The following is a 19,262-nucleotide window of genomic DNA, read 5'->3' as shown; positions in this document are numbered from 1 at the left end:
ATAATTCTGTATTACATTTATTTTTACTTGTTTACTTCTTTGATATGAATGTAGGCATCCCTGCTCTTTTTTTTTGGAGGGCAAATGGGGATAAGTGACTTGCCCAAAGTCACATGGCTAGTAATTGTGTCAAATGTCTGAGGTCAGATTTGAATTCAGATCCTCCCAACTCCAGGGCCAGTGCTCTATTTACTGTGCCACCTAGCCACCCCATTCCTGCTCTTTTTTAATGTAAGTTTTTTTTTTGAAAGAATAGTTCATAGGCTGCTTGTTCTCTTTCCAGTTTGAAATTCTAAAAGCATGTCATACCTGCTGCCTTTTAGAAAGACACCGTAAAAAGATGAGACATTGTAATTCCTGTCGCATAGGTTGTGAATGTTATCTTATGTGTTCCTACTAATACTTTGCATTAGTGTAGTGCCATTAATGTTTATATTTCAAAGTACTCTCGAATTTCCCTTTGGAGAACCTGGTTAAGTGTAGGAATGAATGTGGTCATATATAATATATCACATAGCTATCTCTACATACACAGAGACACATATATGTCAAGGGCAGAACCAAGATTAGAATTCAGGGTTTTTCCTCTTCCAAATAGGAAAGTAGTTGGCTTCTTTCTTGTAGCTTTAAAAATATCCCTTTGTGGACTTCTCATGATTTTGTCCTTTTTGGAGGATAGATATGAGGGAATGAATGCACAATGTGATTTATAATAAATTCTGTATTTTTAGTATTTGTCCAGTAAAACTTAGTATCCCTTGCTGCAATATCCACAACAGTAATGACTATCTGCATTCATATGTATATATGTATGTGTTTATCCTGCTCTCCTCTCCCATACAATAAACTTTATTCACAAGAACAGATATATATATATATATATATATTATGGATTTTATAGGTTTCTTATTCATATCAGTCAGCCCACTAGAGAAAACATAGGCATCAAGGAAATTTTCTGAAGAACCTTGACAATGTAGCAAAGCCCTTCTCTAGTGGCTAGATGTGTAAGCTCAAAGGAAACAATATTGCAGTCAGCTTGTGTATCTATCAGTCTATCTTTCTCCTTAAATATGCCACCTACTACTCTGACTACTCTGTCTTTCCACCACCCAAAATGGCTTGCAGTGTATGTTGACAGGGCCTCATTTCTAAGGGGAATCCCTTTAACTGTGCTGCTGATATATATCGCCATTACCCATATTCCCTTTGATCTACCATTCAGGGTAAACATGTTATTCATAGTGTAGATCACCACTTTGACAAGAAATCTAGTAAAAATATTTGAGTTCCTTTTTGTTAGCTTGTGAATAGAAGATGCTCCCCACCCCCCATTATTTAACAATATGGTGGTAAGAATGCCTGACTTGAGTTTAGAATAGTTTCCAAACTGATTTGTTTCCAATTTTGAGAAAAGTGTGGTTTAGAGCAAGATTCAGGTTCAAGTCAGACATCTGAGCCACACTGATCATTTAGCGCCTCAGTGTTCTGTGTCATGCTCTATGGTTCCAAGCCGCAGAGAGACCACCAACAACTTGCATTGGTAGAGGGGTTTTTTCCCCTGGGAGCCTCAAAACCAGTGAAATCAGAACTCCAGCCCCTTGCCCTGTCCCTGTTTCAAGTTTTTATCACAGAATTGCTTTACTTTTGGACATAACACCAGAAGTCAGATTTCATTGTTCATGTTAAAAAGGAAACTTTAAAAATGAGATCTGCCGCACAAAGTGAGGTGCATTTTTTATTGCTTATTAACAACCTTAGAAGTTGATAGTGTCTTATATTTTAAAAGGACAATACTGTATTGTTTGTCTTAAGAATTTTTTTGTATAATTTCTTTACTTTTATATTACTACTGAGATATTCAGATTTAAGAATGACAAGTAAGTTGACACAATGAATAAAGTAGGAAGATCTGAGTTTAAATTCTGTTGAAGAAACTTAACTGACTGTGTGACTCCCTGTTTTCTCATCTGTAAAATGAGGATAACAACAGTGCCTACCTCCCGGGGTTTTGTGAGGATCAAACAAGACATGTAAAAATCCTTTGCAAACTTTAAGGTGCTGTCTAAATGCTAGTGATTATTTTTTAGTAGTATTTCATTATCATGAAGGTTTTATATTATGACATACATGTTTTATTTTTTCATTTTCAAAATGTTAAAACTAAGAATTTCAAGGTAGTCTTTTTGACTATTAACATTTTAAACATATAATGCAATAAAATCCTGTTATTTTGCAGAAGAAAGGCAAAGAAGCATAATGGATAGAATCCAGGTCCCATCTCTGACATGTATTATAGTCTGTGTGACCTGATGCAAATCACTTGTGCTAGGAACAATATCTGCCATATAAAACTAAGCTAATTTTTTCTTAAAAGGTAATGCAACTGCTGTCAGTTGGCTTAGGATTCTATGGTTTGTTCATTAATCTGTGTTAGCTTCCTGGTAGCTTAAGTACAAAAGTGAGCCCATGAAGTGGCAAGAGTAGCTTTCCTTTGGGCTTAATGGTTGTGTCTACATATCTAACACAGAAGCAGAGAAACTACGCTCAGCTGAATCACTGCTATATCCTTGCTGAAAATCCCTTCTAGGCTATGGCTAAATAAATCTCCTTATCTTTTTTTTTTATTTGCTTTTTGAAGGGGGGAAGGCAGAGCAAGTGTGGTTAAGTGACTTGCGCAAGGTCACGCAGCTAGTGAGTGTTAAGTGTCTAACACCAGATTTGAACTCAGTTGCTCCTGATGCCAGGACTCTATTCACTGCACCACCTAGTTGCCCCTAAATCTCCTTATGTTGACTTTTAGATGGTCCGTTAATGGCTTATTTTGTTCTGATTCTGAAACTAAAGCACCAGACCATCCTTAATCAAGCCTGTCCTGCAATATCATTTTACTTCTCTGTTTCCCGGGCAACTCTCTAAGACTGCAAGTCACAAAACAGTTGCTGATCCACTTGGTAGAAAGTTTTTTTTTTCCCTCACTGGGGAGCTCCAGAGTTCTGACAAATAATCAAAAAGAAAAACACCTTATCTGGAACTATTTTATCTCAGTTTTGGCACTGATTCTCTGAGTTTTGCCAGGGAAACTCTAACTTCAACAGATTGGGATATTTTAGCTTGCTTTTTGTTATTGCATTTTCTTTTAATTTCTTTCTCTTGTTTTATTGCTATTACCAGCATTTTTTTTATCGGAGTTAAGTAACTTGCTCAAGGTTACACATCCAGGTATTTCTGGGTGTGGTGCTAAATAAGTATCTGAGCCTGGATTTGATCCCAGGTCTCCCGACTCTGGGGCCGGCGCTGTTACTCACTGTGCCACCTGGCCGCCCCTATTACCAACATTTTTAATTATATGTCAAGTAGTGGGAAGAAGGCACATCTGAAATTTTCCCAACTGGTAGATTCTTATGGTGATATTGGTAACTTATAAATATGAATTTAGGCTTCAGTGGGTCCAGGGAAATTCAAATAAACTATTCTTGAGGATAATTTTCTAGCTTATGGTAGTCCTGAAAGCTTATGTTGGTTGATGACTTGGTTTGAAGACCACCAATATGTCCTCTGGTGCTTTAATTTTTTCTGAAGTAGATCTTAAATATACTAGTAGACCTAGTACCCAGTGGGCCATGTAGGTTGTGTATTTATCCTCAATTTCTTTAGACAGATAAGAATTAAATAGACAGAAAATGATCCTTTGAGGAGTAATTTCTTTGTGCTTGTTAGTTTTCTTTGTAATGGCAGTTGTTTTCTGATGCAGATTTCAATATATTAATGAAGAATAAAGCATCCTATTACATTAAAACATTTCTATCAGTCTTTGAGATAATTAGAAATATTTTTTCAACCTCTGGTTTTGTGTTGTTTATTTTTTAGTCAGCCGTTACCCTGGCTTTAACATTACTTGCTACATAACAATGGACAAGTCATTTAATCCTGATGAATCTGTCTGCTCATCTGTGAAATGAGGACAATAGTATTTCTACTGCTTAAGAGGGAGGGAGGCAGAGAGACAGAGAGAGACACACGCACAGACAGAGACAGAGAGAGAGAGAGACAGAGAGAGAGAGAGAGAGAGAGAGACAGAGAGAGAGAGAGACAGAGAGAGAGAGAGAGAGAGAGAGAGGAGAAGGAGAAGAGAGAGAGGGGAGAGAGAGACAGACAGACAGACAGAGACAGAGAGAGAGAGCGAAAGGGGGGGGGGAGAAGGAGAAGAGAGAGAGAGAAACTAGGTTCCAAATTCCTGAGAAAGAGGGGGCTGATAGATAATTACTGTTGTGGGTTGGTAGATAACTTTGATAAACATGTCAATAGGGTAATGTATCTATATAGAGAAAACCTGAGAAGAGGCGAGGTTACTCTGTTGATAAAGTCAGAGAGTGTCTGGAAGTTCAGTGGGGAGCATGAAGTATGGATTCACTTGCCCTGAACCATGGATCAGGGGCATGGGAGGAGGTCCATTCAGTTTTGGATAGGATGGCCATGGCCAAGTGTGGTTATTTTTTTTTGCTGGGGAATTGAGGATTCATTGAGTTTCAGAACAATAAAAACAAGAACAAAAACATGAGAAGAATAAGTTTGAGATGAAGAGAAGATCTGCCTCAAAGGCACCTCACATTCCACATGTCAAAGAAGAGAAGTGATGATAGAATTGGGATTCCAGAAAACACAAGGGAAGGAAAGGATAGAACTGAATTAGGACTTGGAGGGGATAAAGCTAAGGTTAATGGGTTTCTAGAGCTGGAGGCTGATCATAGATCTTGAACTAAAAAGAACCTCAGAGGAAGTCTAGTTTGTCCATCTCATTTTGCACTTGGGGAAACTGACCAACACAGTTTAAGCCTCAGAGGACGGATTGGACCCTAGGGCTTAAACTGACTCCCTGAGGGAACCAGAAGTGATGGTATGCAGGCAACTAGGGATTCAGCATCCCTGTGTTTGGGGAGAGTAATAGGGGATATTTTGCTAGCCATAGTATGGGAGTAGAGTCTTTTTGACTGAGATTTCCACCCTTAAGAGTCATATAAATAGCAGAGAGCATAAGGGAAAAAGGGAAATTTGGCCTGGTATTAATTGTCCTTCCTTTAGGTGAGATCATCAAATGATAGATTTAGAGCCAGAAGGGACCTCAGAGTTCATCTAATCAAACTCTCTCATTTTACAGATATGGAAACTGAGACTCAGAGTAAATGATTTACGCAAAGTCAGATAATGAGTCAGTAAGCATTTAGCACCACCATGAGCCAGGCATCATTCTGTTCAAAGGGGATACAGAGACAAAAGTAAAACAGTTCCTGACTTCATGGAGTTTCCATTCTATCAGGGAAAACAGTATATTTATATAAAAGTATGTAAAAGCATATTTTAAGTAATTGGAGGGGAAGGCACTAACAGGTAAGAAAATCTGAGCCTCATTGTGGTGTTCATGGTGGCACTTGAACAAAGGTTTGATAAAGGGGTATGTTTGGGAAGGAAAGATAATGAGCTCTGCTTTTGACATGTGGAATGTGAGGTGTCTTTGAGGCATCCAGTCCAACATATCAGAGAGTTAGTTGAAGATGTGGGGCTTGAGCCCAGGAATGTAATTGTAGATCTGGAAGTTATATATGTATAGATGATGATTAAAACCATAGGAGCTGATTATATCACCAAAAGAGAGATGATAGAGAAAAAAGGGATAGGAGATCAGGACAGATTTTAGGGGTGAAATTACAATTAGATATAGCAAAGGAGGCTGAAGAGGTGTTCAGACTAGAAGAGAACCAAGAAAGAAAGAAGTGCCAGGAAAACCCAAAGAGGAGAGAATAACCATGAGGGAGTTAGTCCTCCACATGTCAGATGCCGAAGAGGTATTTAAAAAAGGACAAAGATTGAGAAATGGTAGTAAGTGGAAAAAATGGGACGCCAGCCAATGTCTTCTGACTCCCAGTCTGGTATCTTTTTTATTGTACCATTCTGCTTCATTGGACTGCCAGCAAAATATCTGGTGTCTGAGTTTTTGTTTGGGGATTGAGATCTTGGGAAGATTGTCTAGGGTGAGGAAACTGGTACTTGGTTCTCTGATCCTAGAGATGAGTTGTGCGGGTGAAGTCATAGCCTCAGATCATGGTGGTGATAGATGAAATATGTTAGGATTCCCTATAAAGTATACAATACCCAAATTAATAAAACAATAAAGGTCTTACATAGTCCAATCTCATAAAAGGTAAAGGAATGGGAGAGGGGAATACCTGGTCCAGGTGGATTTGCAGAAGGATTCCATGAAACTTTTTTTTTGCCCTTTTTTTGGAGGGGGGAAGGCAGGGCAGTTGGGGTTAAGTGACTTGCCCAAGGTCACATGGTTAGTGAGTGTTAAGGGTCTGAGGCTGGATTTGAATTCAGATCCTCCTGATTCCAGGGCCAGTGCTCTATTCACTGCGCCACTTAGCTGCCCCTGAAACCTTTAAATAACAATGCCCATGCTACACAAATTATTCTTTTTTTTGGTTATTTTAAAAAGAATTTTATTGAGGTAATTTTTTTTACGTTACATTTGCAGGTTATTTCCATTCTGTAAAAGATGTCTTGTACAAAGTTAACCATTTAAGTATAAACAACAGTGACCTCAACTGAAAGTACATAAAACATTTCACATCTGTAGCAACACCCAAAACTTTATATTTTAAATTTTTAAAAAAATATCTCCCTCCCACCCTCCACTATATAAAAAAATATGTATTCTGGGCTGAAAATATGCATAGTCAAGCAAAACCCATTCCTTTGCTGCCTCATTCTACACTCCATTACCTGTGTCAGACAGTGGATAGTACGTTGCACCATTGGTCCTCTGGAATCATAGATGTTCCCTATACTGATCACAATTCTCATAGCTTTCAAAGCTGTTTGACTTTACAGAGTTGTTATTTATATACGTTGGCTTCTCAGTACTGTCCTTCTTTAGCACTTTAGAAAAAGTCTTCCAAATTGTTTTTATAATACTGATGTGAGCAATATTTTCTTCTTTTTCTGCTTAGCTAAGCTTTTCCACATCTCCTTGAAATCATCTGTCTTCTGTCTCTTACAGCATGGTAGTACTCCATCACATTCGTAAACTATCCCTTCAGTCACCCCTCAGCTAATGAGTAAGCCTTTCATTTTCAGAGTTCTTCCTGCTGCAAAAAACAACTGCTATAAATATGCTTGTGTATATAGGACCTTTTCCTCTTCCTTTGATTTCTTTTGTATAAAGGCCTAGCCATAGGATAGTTGGGTCAAAGGGCACATACTCTTTAGTCACTTTTTTTATCAATTCAAATTGCTTTCCAAAATGGCTGCACCCATTCCCAGGTCCACCAGAAATGGACCAGCATACCTCTTCTGGCATACCCCTTCTGATATTTATCATTTTCCACTTTTGTTATCTGATATGTGAGGTAGAATCTCAGGATTGCTTTAATATGTATTTGTCTAATTAGTAATGGAATCAGAATTGGAAGATTATTTTAGCTAACTAGGTGGCATATCAGAATATAGGACTTTGAGTTGAGAAAACCTGAGCTCAAATTCTGCCTACTTCCTATCTGTGTGCCTCCTGGTCAAGTCACTTTAACCTGTACACAAATTATTCTTAAAATTGAGAAAGAACTCTAACAAACACCTTTTATGAGAATTATGTGGTCCAAATACCTATACCAGGGAAAGGTAAAGCAAAGAAAAAATACTATAGACTGATATCATTAATGAATATCAATTAAAATGTTTAATATGAAATTCTAACAGACCATAGTGATTTATCATGAAAAATTTATTCACTGTGATCGAGTTGAATTTATACCCAGGATACAAGTATGATGCAACATTAGGAATACAGTTAACACAATCCTATTAAAAATAAAAAACGTTCAAAACTACGTTTATAATAAATATAAAAAAAATCCTTTGACAAAGTATAACACTTAATTTTGCAAAAGACTTTACAAAATAGGTATGGGGAAATAGGATTAAATGCATGACTGAAATTGGCAGAGAACCTGTTTCATTTATTACGATAATAAAAACGACAGTATGCTTTTTGGAATCCTTACAAATAATTTGTGGTCATGGCCCTTTCACTATGCAACTTAATATCATACGATCAAAATTAGTACACTTTCTTTTCACATTGCATATTTCAGTCATTGGGTCTGCATGATAGACAACAATTTTTTTCAGTTTTCAAATGCTTTATTTACTTCTGATTTACATCATTCATTTCCACCAGATTTTGAGTTACAAATTTTCTCCCGTTTTTCCCCTACGCACTGCCCAAAAATAGCAGTTCCACAGGATAGCCCTTCCTCCAATCTGCTCTCTCCCATATTTTCTCCCATACCCCTTTCGACTTTTCCAGTAGGGCATGGTGGATCTCTATGCCCCAGTGCCTGTATATCTTATTTCCCAATAACATGAAAAATAGTATTAATGATAAATTATATATATATATATATATATAGTAAAAGACTGACTATATTTCCCTCCTTCCTATCCCACCTCCCACTTTTTCTGTTCTCTACTTTGATCCTGTACCTTTTCAAAAGTGGGTGCTTTTAACTTCCCTCCCCCCCACCCTGCCCTCCCTTCCATCATCCCCTCTCTCATCCCCTTCCCCCCTACTCTCTTGTAGGATGAGATACCCTATTTAGTGTGTATTTCATTCCCTCCTGTAGCAGCAAGCACCCCAAGCATCCTAAGGGTTTGCTGCCACCACAGGTTCTTGGATCTGCTTTGTTAAAGGAAAGCAACTCGAAATGGGTTAACAAGCTTACTTTAATCAGTCAGACATATATCGTTTACCTTGTTCAGGGGAAAAGGTCAGCACCCCGAACTTCAAAGTACACAGACAGAATTATCAAGACAGAAACAGATCTAGTAGACAGATTTCAAACTGTCCAACCATTACATCCATACCCAGTCAACATCTGGGTTTCAACATCTGGGTTTTTTCAAAGCCAGGGGGGCTCTGGACAACGGCTTCCCAGAATCCAGATCAAATCACAGAACACTTCTCAAAGTGAGCCCCCAAAACAAAGCTACACATCAGGGCTTATATAGCCTTCTCCTGGCTCAGAGAATGTAACAACCTTCTGGACCCACTGGCCAATCAAGAAGTATCTACTTAAAAACAAGCCTCCCACCCCAGGCTCCTGGTGCACTTTAGCCTAGGGGCAGGGAAGATCTTTAAATTTGCATTTCCATTACACCTCCCTAACCCAAATTCAATGAGAATAAGGTTGACCAATTACGTTTTGCCTTCCTATACTTCCCCTCCATTGTAACCATTTTCCCTTGCCTCTTCTTTATGAGATAGTTTACCCCATTCTGTCTCTCCCCATCTCCTCTCATTATATTCCTCTCTCACCTCTTAATTTCACCTTTTAAGTATCATCCCTTCCTATTAAATTGGTCCTGTGCCCTCTATCTATGTATACCTGTAAACATATATACATTCACATATGTATTTATATGCCCATATACCCTCATATATAGACATATATATATTTCTATTCCCTTCAACTATTTTCATACTGATAAAAATTTGATTAGTTACAATTATTGTTTTTCCATATAGGAATGTTAATAGTTCAACTTTGATAAGTTCGTTACGATTTCTTTTCCCTCTTTACCTTCTCATGCTTCTCTTGCTTCTTGTATCTGAATGTCAAATTTTCTATTCAACTCTGGTTTTTGCATCAAGAATGCTTGAAAGTCCTCTATTTCATTGAATGACCATATTTTCCCCTGAAACATAATACTCAGTTTTTCTGGGTAGGTGATTCTTGGTTTTAATCCCAGCTCCTTTGACCTCTGGAATATCATATTCCAAGCCTTTCAATCCCTCAGTGTAGAAGCTTCCAGATCTTGGGTTATCCTAATTGTGTTTCCACAATATTCAAATTGTTTCTTTCTGGCTGCTTGTAATATTCTCTCCTTGATCTGGGAATTTCAGAACCTGGCTATAATATTCCTAGGAGTTTTCTTTTTGGGATCTTTTTCAGGAGGTGATCGGTGGATTCTTTCAACCTCTATTTTGCCCTCTGGTTCTAAAACATCAGGGTAGTTTTCCTTGAGGATTTCTTGGAGGATGATTTCTAGGTTCTTTCTTTGATCATGGCTTTCAGATAGTCCAATAATTTTTAAATTATCTCTCCTGGATCTATTTTCCAGGTCAGTGGCTTTTCCAGTGAGATATTTGACATTGCCTTCTATTCTTTCATTTGTTTGGATCTGTTTAACAGCATCTTCATTTCTCATAAAGTCATTAGCTTCCATTTGCTCCAGTCTAATTCTGAAGGAATGATTCTCCTCAGTAAGCTTTTGAGATTGCTTTTTCATCTGGTAAATTTGGCTTTTTAAGGCATTCTTCTCCTCATTGGCTTTTTGAGCCTCTTTTGCCATTTGAGTTAGTCTATTTTTTAAGGTGTTATTTTCCTCAGTCAGGCTGTTGACTCTCTTTTCATAATTTTCTTGTATCATTCTCATTTCTCTTCCCGATTTTTCCTCCACTTCTCTTATCTGCTTCTTAAGGTCCTCTATGGCCTGTAACCAGCTCGTATTTTCCTTTGAAGCTTTTGGTACAGGAGTTCTGACTTCACTGTCTTCCTCCTGTTCCATGCTTTGCTCCTTTTTGTCCCCAAAATAGGAGTCTAATGTTGGATTCTTCTGTCTGCTTTGTTTCCTTTGCCTGGTCTTGTTGCCACTCAATTACTTGACTTTTGTGCTTTTTGCCACAGTAGAACTCTGCCACCAGACAGGGTAGCTTCATACCAAATGATGGGGTTTTCTCAGCTGCCAGAGGTATTAGTTGGGTGCCCTTGCTGAAGCCTCCACCAGGCAGCAGCTTCTTGCCCCGGGGGCAAAAGCCGATGGTGCTCCCATCTACTGGTTCCCAAAGTCCGCACTGCACTGACCTCTCACTTTGTCCTTAGCATCTACGTATTGATAATTCTGGAGATGGCCACAGCTGCTGGTGATCTGGAGTCCCTCCAGCTGGTGGTTGGTCATGGCTGCCCTGGGGCTAAAACCTTGGTGCAGAGCTGGGCTCAGCTCCCAGAGCGCTGTGCTGGCCAATTCCTGCCGCCCTGCTGGGCTGTCCTCAGCAGGAGGTTAGTTTCTCTGTGTCATTTTGTGGGTTCTGTAGCTCCAAAGTTTGTTCAGAGTCCCCTTTTACAAGAATTGGGGAAGGTGGAAGCTGGAGCTACATGGAGGCCCTGCTTCTACTCCACCATCTTGACTCCGTCCCTGACAACAGTTGTTACAAGCTTTTGTGAGAAATTAATTCCATGGCTAGAATCTCCTTAAATGATTTTGAATTTTTTTAGTTGAAGAGTTTTTTTCCCCTTTATGCTATCACCTAGGTGTTACCTATTTTATAATAGTTCTAAAAATAATATATGTAACATATTACATTTACATTTGAAGAGGAGGAGGCATGTAAATGAAAGAGCGTTGGATTTGGAGTCAGAAGACCTGGCTTCAAATCTTGATTTAGCCACTTACTGTATGACCTCAGACAGTCCCATTACCTCAGTAGGACTAGATTTTCTCAGCTATAAAAGAGGAAATTGGACTAGATCTTTATTGTCCCTTCTGAATCCTATAAACTTATGTAATTGATGATCAGTATGATCATGGGTCATTATGATCATGACTAAAAATATGGATAGGTAGCAGCCATTTACTTGAGGTTTTGCTTTAGTGTGACTTCCATCTTCTCTCTCCTCCTTTCTCTTTCTTTCCCTCTCCATGTGGCAACTGAAGTAATTAATTAAAATGTTTGGAGGTTTTCAGTTGAGTGTTCTATCATAGTCATTTGTATCTCATCTTGATATGGAGGTTAGTACTGGGTTCTTTTAAGCTATGCCCGAGGAACAAAAACTTTGACAGGTCTTTCCAGGCATTACAGATTTTCAGTATGGGCTTAGTCATTTGCTGTGTATTTGTTTCTCATCAAAGGATCAGCCCCATTAAATTTGGAGAGGCTCACCACTAAGTTTACCACAGGATGATCATGTTATTGGCCATAGCATCTCTTTCAGACTGTCTGCTGTTTTTGTAGGGGTTGTGGACTGAAATCTGTGTTGGTAGGCAGAAGTAGCATCCATACCAATGAAATCATTCATCTGTGGAGTGTCAAGATATGAAGTTTGTGTTTATTTCTACTCTAACATAATTATTGAAAATTGTAAAGTTTGTGGTCTTCTGTTTTCTCTATTGTCTTGTAAGCCACCAAAGCCCCTATAATTTGGATGCATAAAGAAAAACATTTCCCTTTCCTAATTACTGCTAGGGATAGATGCCTACCTTGTAAATGCTGCCTGAAACACTTAAATCAGTTTTCACATAGTTAATTAGCAAGGGTTAGTGGCTCAGTTGGATCTCCATGGGGGAAATGTTAACAACCTCAGTTGAGGACAATTCCATGTTCCCCAAGAGTGTTAACAAAATAATGCAAGAAATAAACTGGACCCTTAAGGGCAATGGGTTTTTCTCTTTTGTTTTCTCTATGGACTGTACTTAAGACTAGCCTTTTAGTAGTTTGGACTAAAGGAACAAAGTATTTGTGGCCACAATGTGTTACAGTATCCCAGTGATTGAGCTGTACATTAAAATTATTCCTTATATCCTAAATAGAGAATTACTGATTGTGTCTGTTCAAAAGGATATATTCTACTAAAAGGAAAAGGAAGAAAATTGTTATCACTTTATCTTTTTAAAAATGTATTTACATCAGAAAATGTATCAATTGTTTCATCTCTCTCCTCACCTGTGCTTCTTAGAATAATTAGCATCATTCTAGGTACAGCTTGGATGCTATCTCCTACAGGAAAAATTTCCTGACTCCCTTAGTGCGTAGTAAATATCTCTTGAATTGGGTGAAGCTTCACTATGATTTTTTGATGACTGAGAAAGTAATTTGGTTGAACTACTTTAAATTCTTTAAACCCTTCAAATCTCTTTTATTTGTCATTTAAACTTAAATTTTTACTACAGAGTAATATAAAATTAAAAAATCAGTGCTAGGCAAAATTACGAAGCAGATGATTATTAATTCCATTCTCTACCCTTTTTTTTGTTTTTTCCTTTCTTAATTTTTGGAGGTCTCTTCCATTAAAAGTTACTTGTAGTCAGTCTCTGATGTTAGTTAAAGGATTTTAAAATCAGATTAAAACTTTTCTTTGCTATAAAGGAAAACAAGTAAAAACATCTTGTACAGGATTCCTGCCTTGTCATATATGCCGTGTTCTACCCAAGTTGTCTTCCATCGCTCTACAATGAAGGGAGGACATATATTTTAATTTACTTTTTTTAAAAGCTTTATTGTTTTTTTTCCATTGCTCAGAGTTCAACTTCCTTTTAATCATTTCTTCAATTACTTTGTTGTAGTAATTATGTATATTTTTCTCTTGGATCTGTTTACTTTATTTTACATCAATTCATACAAATCTCCCCATATTTCTTTGAATTCTTCTTGTTTGTTATCCTTAATTTATAATAATCCATTACATTCACATACCATCATTTTATAGCATTTCCCAAATGATGGGTGCCTACTTTTGTTTCTAGTTCTTTAATACTGCAAAGAGTGCAGTATGAATATTTTGCTACATGTTGGATATTTCTTTATATAAACCTTTGATTTCCTTGGAATATATGCACTGAAGTATGATTGCTGAGTAAGAAGGGACAGTTTGGTCACTTAATAGTTCTACTAGAGGTGTATTCTTATGTTTGTCTTTCTACAGTTTTTTGAGCATTCACTGTTCATATCTTTTTTTCTTATTAACTAATTTGTATGGAGTAAGATGAAACTGCAAAATTATTTTAATTTTTATTTCTCTTAATTATTTATGATATTAAAACATGAGTATTTGTGATTTAGAGTGTGTTTTCATGTAGTCATTTATAATTTACAAATATTGGTTAGGAAATGTTCTATTTTGGACACTCATTGAAGAAAGGCTCTTGAATTTTATCAGTTAACTCTTTATGGAAAACACCTTGAATAAGATAGTGAAGGACCTTATTCTCTATTTTAAAAAATTTCGGTCATTATTTGAGTTTAGGGTATTTTTGAACATAGTGAGATGCTGTTGGGATGGGTTAGAGACCCCTTCCATGCATCCTGAATTCATATCACCTGGATAAGCCCTCTATAAAAAAAGGACATAATTTTAGGTTGGTATTTTGTACCTTCAGCTTGTAGAATAGAACATTTTCATACTGTGTTATGCTCACACCTTAAAAAAAAGTCCTGGATTCCTTTCCATTACTACTTAACAGTATGTTTACTTCTAGTTGAATGGAGCACACATGCTCTCTGTTGGTTCTCCCTCTCCCTATTTGACTATCCCATCTTTTTTTTTCCAGTCACATCTCTCTGATGATATCCTTTTTACCACTTTGTGCAGTCCTCTATTGGTAACATATTGTAACTTTCTCCCACACATTATATACATCCTTATTGCTTTTTTTGTGACCAACAAGTTGAAGTCATTGTCCTCTTGATTATTCTGTGACTAGCCAAATAGCATCACCAGATGTTAAAGAGTTGAGTCTCTGCTTCAAGAAGTTTGGGTTAATTAAAAGCACTGTGCTGGCAGTCCAGTCCACTTTCCTATTCTTGTTCAATTAATTGTGTACACCATTGATTTTTACTTTGCAGTTTCTGTTCAAGATATTATTTGTGTGTGTGTGTGTGTATCTCTCTCTCTCTCTCTCTCTCTCTCTCTCTCTCTCTCTCTCTCTCTCTCTCTCTCTCTTTCTCTCTAGTCTATTAGTCTCTCTAAGACTAATAGACCAGCTTTTTGGGTTGCCTCCAGTTTCATATCATAATTTGGATAGCAGGCATGCTTCATCCACTTAATTTTTCCACGTGACTAGTTAGACCAAGCTCTTGATTGACTACAGATTTTATTTAGGAGTCTTTACAGTGTTTCAGGACTTGATGTAGTTAGCAGAGAATTACCTCTAAAAGGGATCATATGTACTTTCCCATATATAGCAGTTCTTACCATGGGATCTACAGATCCTTATAGGGGGTCCATGAATAGATTTTTGGGAGTTCTGTAAATTTAAACAGAAAAAAAAATCACATCTTTATATTCACTAACCTCTAAAACAGAGCATTTTCTTCATTTATGAATGCAGGCAATAAATATTCAGAAAAAGGGGGTCAGTAGGATTCACAATACTGCCAAAGGGTGGTGACAAAAAAAGCTAAAAACCCCTGATCTATGAGGCCTCCCTTTTCCATTTGGACTTTGTGCTAGACATCTTCTAGGGCAGTGGTAAATATTTTTGGCTACTATACAGCTCTTTGTTTTATGTGTCTCTTGCTATTAGTAATTAGAGAATCATTAGAAAAAGTTATTTATTGTGAGGAATGTTATATGATTTTGACATGTTTATTGGAGGCACCTAGTTGTAGAAGAATCTTTAAGGCAATGTTTTCCTCTACTGAAATTTTTTTTAATGAATAATGAACAGTAATCACATTGGCTTCATATATTCCTTAACACCTTCTGGTCAGTTGTGTGACTCTGAATCCTAACCCTAATCTATAAAGTTGTGGCCTACTATAAAATAACTATTTGTTTCTTTATGAATCATCAGGAATACTTTCAATGTGTGTGTGTAAAATATTTTCATGGATTGGTTAAGTAGTTGTGTGGATTGATACTTTATTAATATGTAGCATCTACAACAAGAGATAATACCTTAAGTTCTGTAAAATCAGTCAAAGGAATAAAGTTAAACTATAACCTCGTTACTTGGATACTATTTTGGATACTATTGTTTTGTTAATACGGCATATCATATTATGTTGTTTGTTTGTTTTTTTTTACCATATTGCACTTTTGGTTGACTCATAAGACCCTCCGATCATCTGACGTGGTGAATTTTTTGTCCATCTGCATCTTTTATTTCTACAATTGAAAAAATGGAACATGACTGAATTCAGAATACTAGACAGATATAGAACCAAGAAATCTCTGAGTATGACTTGTTAGTAATTCAATTCAATAAACATTTATTAAGCACTTACTTTATGAAAGGCATTGTGCTAGGTGCTAGAAATAAAAAATGAAACAATTCCTGTCCTCAAAGAGTTTATGTTCTACTTGGGAAGTATAAAATACACCTAAGTAAACTGATTAAAAATACTTTTAGGAGAGGAAAAAGCACCAACTGGATGTATCAAGAAAGACTATAGTAAGTGGCACCTGAGTTGAGCCTTAAAGAAAATTAGAATTTCAGTGAGGAGGACAGGAAGAAATGCATTCCAGGTATGGGTAGTCTAACTTATGAAAAAAGTATGGCAACAGAAGATGAAATATCAAGTTGGGGGAATAGATAGTAAAGCAATTTGCATGGAATCTAGGGTGCATAAAAGTCTTCTGGAATAGACATAGGTGGGTTCTTTATTAATTCTTTATATTTATAAATGCCTATTTGTATATCATTTATGCCTGTATAGATCATTACAAATCATCTTTAAGTGAAGCAAATTTTAGACACTTGGAACAACTGATCTGCATGTTTATTTCAACAGTGTACCAAGTCATCCTAATCAGAGTATAATATATTCCTTAGTACTGTTCCTGGATTTTGTAGAATAGTGTATTATAGTGAACAGATTGCATGACAGTGGAGTGAATCCTACCTTATGTTGCTGTCATCAAAAGAGCAAACATGAATGTAGGATTGGAATCAGGCTTTTCAAGGAGCTATTCCAAATCAGCATTCAGAGTGGACTCCCAAGGGAATGTATGCTTCCTCAGATTATTAAGAGCCACCCTGAAGCTGTTATTCTAGACTTGAAATTGACAGTGAAATTATCATAAGGGAACCTTCTTAGTCATCCTACTTCATTTTTGGTTGGCTCCAAAGTTTTCCTCAATCTATTTCTGCAACTTCTACTCATTGCTTCTGTCCTCTGAGGCCAAGCAGGACAAATATTCTTCTTCTTCCACATGAAGAGTCCTTGAAATACTTAGAAGTGTCATGATAGCTGTATCAGGCCATTTCTTCCTCAGGGTAAATATCCCTAATTCATTTCCCAGTACTCATAGAATAATCTCTAAAACCCTCACCATCCTACTCTCACTTTCAAACTAAGATCACTTCTTATTTTAAACATTTTACATATATATGTATATATATGTATATTCTAGTTATGATAGAAAATCTACGGTTAGATTTAGCATTTAGGGCAACTATATTATCCATTTATTCATTCTGATATTTATAGAGTTCCTGTTGTGTGTGAAGCATATATACACACATACATTCTGTGCATATTTGATATTCTAAGGTAAGTAAATATGTCTTATTTGAGATTTCCTAGGATCTAGTATGCTACCATATATGTATATTAGTTGTTTAGTAAATGTTTATTGATTCGAGTTCAGTAAATGGAGTTAAATTGTGACCTATGTCTGGTTGAACTGAAATTCTGATCATTTACTCCTATCCAAAGGTCAAGAAAATTGACCACAAGATACCAGATGCACAGCCACAACTTGTAGGTATGATATAAAACGAAGTGAAATTTTTTTTTTGCTTTTTGGAGGGCAATTGGGGTTAAGTAAATTGGCCAAGGTTACACGGCTAGTTTTTTAGTGTGGCTGTTAAGTGTCTGAGGCTGGAACCGAACTTGGGTCCTTCCGACTCCAGGGCCAGCGCTTTACTTACTGCGCCACCTAGCCGCCCCCATGAAGTTAAATTTTTAAAAACTGCACAAGGACTTTGTGAAGGCATTATAGATTTCTGCCATTGCATTTAGGTATGCTAGTGTAACTCTGTAGTCTTTAATTTCCAGGGTACATTTTGAAGCCTTTCTTTTGGGTGAAAGTGGCATTGACAATCCACCAGTCAATTAAGAGGCATTCATTTCTTACCTTCAAGGATCTTACATTCTATTGAAGTAGGCAATGCGTATATATCTTTACACATATGTATTTATACACACACAGTTATGTAGAATATTTATAAAATAAATATAAAGTAATTTTGCAAGGGCATACTTTGTGTATAGTAGTACTGGAGCTGAACTTTGCACAAACCAGGGACTCTAAGAGGTGAAGGTAAATAGGGACTGCATTCCAATGATGGAATGTTATATGTGAAATCACAGTGAAGATCATTTGCTTGGAATATAGAGGGGGAATACTATAAACCTAGAAAGGTGATTTAGAGAAAGGTTGTGAAGGACTTCTGCTCAGCAGAAGATTTGTATCTGACCCAGAGGTATAGGGATCCACTGGAATTTGAGTAAGGAATGACCAGTTGGAAATATCCAAAGGGGAATGAGTTCAATAGAGATACTAGGTCTGGGAGTCATATGCATAGAGATTCCCAGAATCCTTCAACATTTGTGCAGAGTAAAGTGCAGGATCCCTGTATATATGAAAAATTGCAAAGTAGCTCTAGGCTCCACCCCAGACCTTTATTTCTAATGATTCTAATAATAGAAATAATAATTATTTCTAATTATTTAACACACAGAACAAGTAAAACAGCACACTGCACCCATAAGAAACCTGCAGTTTTTACATAAGAAAGATTGGTATCTTGCACACGATATAGAGCCTTTGCAACTTCCAGTACAACTTCAGAACTCTTTTGTACAGTTCTTTTTTATACTCAATACATAAATGTGACTGAGTCTGGATAGTGGAGAGACAAAGTAGAAGCATTCCCCAAGAGATTGTGTAGCCCAAAGGTCTTTAGCACACTGAAACCTTTAACAAAATTTAACTTTATAGTAAATTTATGGATATATACTTACGGTAGTAAATGATAAAATAAATTAATAACATGGAGTATTTGCATTTATGACTTACTTTTTTTGGGGGGGTTGGTTTTTTTGCTTTATGGAGCGGGGAAGGCAGGGCAGTTGGGGTTAAGTAACTTGCCTAAAGTCATATGGTTAGTAAGTGTTAAGTGTCTGAGGCCGGAACTCAGTTCCCCTTGACTCCAGGGCCAGTGCTCTATTCACTATACCACCTAGCTGCCCCCTTACTATTGTTTTTTTAGTTTACATACACATGTTGTATTCTAGGTAGTGCAGTGGATACAGTGTCAAGCCTATAGTCAGGAAGACCTGAGTTCAAGTTCAGTCTTAGATATTTGCTATGTGACCCTGGGCAAGTCATTTAATCTTGTTTGCCTCAATTTCCTTATCGGTAAAATGAACTGGAGCAGGAAATGGCAAACCACTGCAGTATCTTTGCCAAGAAAAATGTCAG

General features: G+C 37.0%; 1 protein-coding gene across 1 annotated transcript in view; it reads left to right on the top strand.

The window, feature by feature from the left end:
• The window catches only part of MBOAT2 (membrane bound O-acyltransferase domain containing 2), a 178,502-nt gene that overhangs the window by 57,334 nt on the left and 101,906 nt on the right, over positions 1-19,262 (top strand). The gene's annotated exons all lie outside the window — the stretch shown is intronic.

The sequence above is a fragment of the Petaurus breviceps genome, unplaced genomic scaffold, assembly GCF_028583685.1.
Source record: "Petaurus breviceps papuanus isolate PSGF00001 unplaced genomic scaffold, PetGlider_PUasm1.0 90644, whole genome shotgun sequence".
NCBI lineage: Eukaryota > Metazoa > Chordata > Mammalia > Diprotodontia > Petauridae > Petaurus > Petaurus breviceps.
Note: the sequence above shows the minus strand (reverse complement) of the source record. Positions and strands in the feature narration are given on the sequence as shown.